The sequence below is a fragment of the Typopeltis vanoorti genome, chromosome 17, assembly GCF_054136105.1.
Source record: "Typopeltis vanoorti isolate ZY-2024b chromosome 17, IOZ_Tvanoo_1.0, whole genome shotgun sequence".
Taxonomy (NCBI): domain Eukaryota; kingdom Metazoa; phylum Arthropoda; class Arachnida; order Uropygi; family Thelyphonidae; genus Typopeltis; species Typopeltis vanoorti.
The window spans coordinates 31,552,605-31,558,672 of NC_143565.1; positions in this window are offsets into that span (position 1 = coordinate 31,552,605).

A 6,068-nucleotide genomic window follows, 5' to 3' on the forward strand; every position below is an offset into this window, starting at 1 on the left:
CACTATGTGTTCTAGGCAACTATTTAAGAATACTGCTACTCAGTGATCGTCAACAGTGTTGATCGCATGGAAAAAAAAAACAAAGGATATTTCGAAGTTCGATTAAGGACTCCTTGTAGGTGCTCATTTCCCATTTGGTTGGAACCATGATTTTGAAAACAGCAGAGCTGACTGGTTTCTCAAAAGATATCCCGGGAATTTAATCACTGAAAAAATAACCCACATTGCTTGTCTAAGAGGCGTAACTGTGGTCCTAAGACAGCCTGTCAAGAAAGAGATCCACCACCGTCTGTGAAGGCTTGTGTGGACAAACAAAACGTCTTGTGTGCAGCAATTTATTGAAGCGTTTAATGAACGGTCTCCGAATCCACATCTCACCGAACTATGAGCAGGGAATTGAAGAGGATCAGACATCGCATGCTTATACAGAAAGCACTGATTCCTGTGGAGAACTGGAAAGTTCGTCTACACCGTGTTCCTGACAGTGGTGTCAGGTACACGGTGACCGGACACTTGAAGACTAGAAAAAAGTAATGCGGTTCGACCAGTCACGATACCTCGTTTTGTACCGACGGTAGGCAGAGTCTGGTAGGAGCCTCATGAAACAATGAACCCTGATTGCCTTGGAAACACAACTGAAGGTTCTAGAGTTGGTGTCATAAAATGTGGAGCATGTACTGTTGGTACGGAACGGGTCCCCTGATATTGCTGGAAGTCTGGTTTCCTCCAAGGAACATCTGAACATTGTTGCCGATCAAGTACATTTTGCAATGTTGACTTTATATTCAGCAGGTAGCGATTGTTTTGTAATATCTTCTGCTGTCTGTGTCATTGTAAACGTATATTATATATATATATATATATATATATATGATATCTCTTTATCTTTACTCTCTTCTATCTTTATTCTATTCCTAATTCTTTATAGCTTTACTCTAATGCGCTTTTTCTCTCTTAACCTTTCTCACTTACTCTGCAGCGTACTATGATTATCCACCTTCCGTATTTACTAGTCGAATGCCTATGAATACTGGAAATTTATTTGTCAGAGTGCACCATCAATATATCATTGAATTGGCATAGGACTAAATAAAACTTCCGGTCGATTTCCCTCTGTCTCACAAGCGAAGTTTCTTTTATCAATGTTTACTTTAACAGTCATGGTTCGTAAATAACTGAACTGCATATTTATTGCCATCAATTATTTCCCACTCACAAGTCCGATTTATTTAAGAACAGTGCAGTTGTAAAATAAAAGATCAGGAAGCACTCTTTTAACAAATAATTAAAACGCATTTATGTACAAATTATACATGAATTAAACAATAGGGAGATTGCTTTCTCTATCCATTTATAAAATCTTTAGCATAAATTAGAACCTTTTTACTTTAATACTAATTAACTTCTTTAACTCACAATCTTATTAACTCTCTGCTTACAAATTTAACTTATTAAACTTCTAGTTTACTTGCAAAGAGGTTAGCTAACTCTCTGTTAAATTATCTTTACAATTTTTATATCAACTTCATATATATGCCAATCGATTCTCTTAATGACACTTCTTACTGCTATTAACCAAATTCTTAAAAGTCTTTCTATAACATAAGAGGAATTGCACAAAAGTATGGAACTTAGAAAGGCTCTGTATTGTACATGTCAAAAGTCTTGCACAAAACGTTCTGTAGCAATTCTTTCATCTCAGATCTTGAGCTTCCTCAGGAATGTCTGGCTTCAATAATATCTCATCGGGAAAATAGCAGGCTGTGGACTGCGGTGCTCATTCATCTCCAGCAAAAGGTTGTTCTCCCACAGCGAAAAGAAAAACTTCCGGGTGAAGCTGCCTTGGGTAATTTACATCGCCTTTTCTCCTCTGCTTTGGCTCGCTGAAAATGCCTGGACAACTGCTGCCTCCAAGAAACTGAAACTGCCACCAACTCTCAACCGGGATCTCTCTCGCTGGCGTCTGGAAGCCTTTCCTTCATCGGCAACGTCTGGAAGCCTTCTCTCTGACCTGGAAGCTCCTCTTTCTCGCCGACGACTGGAACCGGGAAGCTCTTATGCTTGGCTCAGTCCCTTTTATTTTGCGATCTCGCGACCTTGCACTAAGAGTAGTAAACCCCAAAGAATTCGGAATGACTCTTTTATCTTCTTTAAAGTTTAACCCGCTCTTTGTTCTCCTCCATGCAATCTTTGATCGTATTTTGTCGGGCGCGGAAACTTGTCTCTAAAACTAGCAGACCTATTTGATACTTTGCTTCTCCTTTCAGGACCGCGGAAACGCCTCTAAACCTAGTGGAACACTTAGATACTATCTTTAAAGATGTTATCGCAGTAAGCAACTCTTATATACAAAACTAGTAAACAACTTTTCCTGCGTTCTTACACATAACTATATACATATACAAAGTTCCCCTGGGAAATCGTCGCCTTTGTTTTTGATGTTAAAGCAGTAAATACATTCACTTCCCACAGGGTTAAGTACATTAATATTTTGCAAAATATATATAGAAACAAACATGGTTATTTACAGTTCTAATGGGACTTGAGCTATGTAGAAAATCGATATAAAGCACTTTGATAATTTTAAGCTACATCGAGTTTTTACAGTTTCATGGCCGACAATGGTACTCTCCATCGCGCAAGAATTGTTCAGCTGTGGTTCAGTGAGCATGGCAGCGACTTCCACCATCTTTCTTGGCCACCACCAAGCCTGGATCTGAACACCATTGAGAATGTATGGGCCATGTTAGAAAAACAAATCCGAAAGCAAAGTATTCTTCTGTCAAATCTGAGCTAAAGGTGGACGGCTCGTATGTTGTAGACGTAAATGCAATCCAACATCTTGTGGATGTTGGATTGTTTCTAATGTGGAAACTTTCTAATTTAGTGGCCGGTATGAATATGAAATAAATACAGTTTGACAGCCTGGTTGGCCGAACGGGTAGCGTATCTCTCCAGTCATATAGGCTGGAGTTTCACCCCCCTCCCCCGAGGGCATGGATGTTTGTAATTGTCTTTAGGCTGGAGCTAAATTTCATCGTTCGGTGTAAGACTATGGAACGATTTTTTTTTTTTTTGTAATTTACCCTATATATATAAAATGATAAGCCTTTTTATGTCATGTTTGTATGTCACGTTTCTTGAAACGTTTTGAAACTCAGGGGGTACCCTGAGTGTCGAGTTTCAAAATTCAAGAAGAACCGGCCTACCAGTCCGGAACTCGGGTAGTTGAGCGCAGTATGCGCCAGAGGGGAAGACCTCCCCCCCCCCTTTGGAGACTTCAAAATTCGAGTCATCAGAATTCAAGAAGAACCGGCCTACCAGTCCGGAACACCTTGGGCGCCGTTGCTTCCCCTAGTTATATATATATATATAATCAAAATAGGGGCGAAAATATCCTTATCCTGCCCACTGCACGAATGTGCTATAGGTTTACAAATAAATAAATAAATAAGATGATGACTCCCATGAAATCATAAAAACACATTCAAAATCTCTCGTTACGCTGTACACAGCATGTTTGTTGACCATTTACAGCACAGACGTTTTATACGTTGCGAGTATTATTTGATTTTCATCTTGCTTTCATCATAGATTAAAGAAAATAGCTCAGTTCATGAGACTGTAACATATTACTCAGCACTGATTTAAAAACAAATTTACCATAACTTTTTAAATTCAACTTTAAATTAAAATTCAGTCCATACACCATTTTTTTTTGTTTTGCTTTTTATCTTTGTGAAAATATGCTTATTAAGTTATGAACTTCTTTCATATAATGATATATTTATGGAAATATAAAGACTAGGTAATTTATTTTATGAAAATATATTTATGTATATGTCTATAAATGTTAGTTAACTTATCAATTTTATATAATACTATGTATATAATATATCCATCAAACGAAAATTTTACGCATGTAAAATATGCTCATTAAAATATTATTCCGTATCATAATACTGTGAGTGTTTTCTTGATATGAAATAGTGCGCAGATATGTTTTATACATGCTGCTTCCAGGGTGGCTAAAAGCATAAGTTAAACTGAAATTGTAGTTGCATACTTTCCCAAAGCAAAAAATTAAAATAAAATAAAAAAAAATAAAAAATGAATAAATAACCTATACTTCACCATCACTGAACCTGGACCATCACAACACGCAGTTTTAACATTTTTAAGAAAATTTTTTGTTGCATTTAAAACTTTAGAAATTTGTTTACGATCTTTCCGCATCCATGGGACATTTATATCGAACCAATGCGGTCTAATTGATTCATTTTATGAAGTTCAGTGTCGAAAATAACTGCTCACAGAAATGACCATTTATTAATAAGGCGATGCGCGACGCATTTTTCTTTTCAATGGATGAGAACAAAATTAATTAAGAATTACAATCAATAACAGTATTTCTTTTTTAAACATCAATATTTTTATTATTTGTACAAAAGCTAATCATCATACTATTGCTTCATATTTGTAATTTGAAAGTTCATTAGACATGTAAAATTAATAAATTAAGTTTTAAATCATTCAGCGGTTTGAAAGTCAGCTAATTTTAATTCATAATTATATATATTTAAGACAGCAAAAAGTAAACTTGCAGGTGAAGAAGTTTTTAACAGGTACATATATCACCCGATTTAAAGCTCTCTTATCAACGTTGTGAACAGGTAAACGATACTCATTTAGAAATGGAACAGAACGCTTTTCACCAGAGTGACAAACCAAATTTATTGACCTAAACGTACAATTACAAAAATGATTGTGACCGCGCGAACTATGTGGAATGTGGGCTAGGTATGTCAGCAAGGTTATACAGGACATCTAGAACGAGTGTTGTTTGAACACCTGGAAACACAACCAGTATTATTTATTTATTTAAGAATCTGGATTTTCTAAATCCGCTCCAAAATGTGTACAATACCCTGAATTTTTAGTCACTACGAAAATCAACCGATGAAAATCTTTATCATCTGCCTTCGGCAATCCTGTTTCTTATTTTCAACACCTATCCGCTAGCAAATGTGTTCTTCGTATCAAATCTTTCATGAGTGGGGCTGTGATTGAAAAACTGTGGTACATGGCATAGTGACACAAAAATTTCATATTTGCTATTATTTCCAATACTGCTTTTAAAACTGTCTGTGTCATTTATCAATAATTGTGAAACACTGTGCACCGAAACCAATAATTAGAATTTTAAACTATATTTTAAAGAGTGATATAATAGATAATTATACCAAAGAAGCATAATGACTTCTCTTGTTCAAATTAACTTTTAGCTTTGTTAGTTCAAACCTAAAGATCAAGCTCAATTTTCAAATATCTTAAAAAATCATTTTATTACAATTGCTATTATTAAAACGGTGCGGGTAGGTTGTTTACATTTCAAATGATTTCGTCCTTCTGATATACATCCCTTTATAAATTACTCATTAACATTTTCTTCTTATATATATATATATGTAATAAATTTTTTAACTTGAGGATATTGTATATTAGGGTTACCAAGTAATTTTATAACCAAACTTATAAAATTACTTGGCAACCCTAATAAATATATATATTACTTAAATTAAACACGATTAAATAACAATTACTTTAATTAAAAATATGACGTTTCATCCTGATTACAAGGATTTCTTCGGGATGTAAACACGAAAACTATAGTAGACCGATAGTAAAGACGAACAAAGGTGACAACCACTAAAGTAATTATACAAGAGTCTGATGTATTTTAAAATATTTCTAATTGTGCGTTACATCGTTTGTGTATGTGTGTGTGTGTGTGTGTGTGTGTGTGTGTGTGTGTGTGTGTGTGTGTGTGTGTGCTTGCGTGCATGGCCTCATTACTGACAAACACAAACTAGTTAACAACTCCAATATTTAAAAAACACATTTCTAAGAAAATAGCTATAATGAACGCACTCTACACTACTTAACCAACAACATAGGATCCGAGATATTTCTAATGAAGAGATAAACAGAGGCTTCATCTCTCTTTTATATATTATCTTAATTTCCATAAAACTTGCAAAAATATTTAAGCAACTTAGGCGGTATTC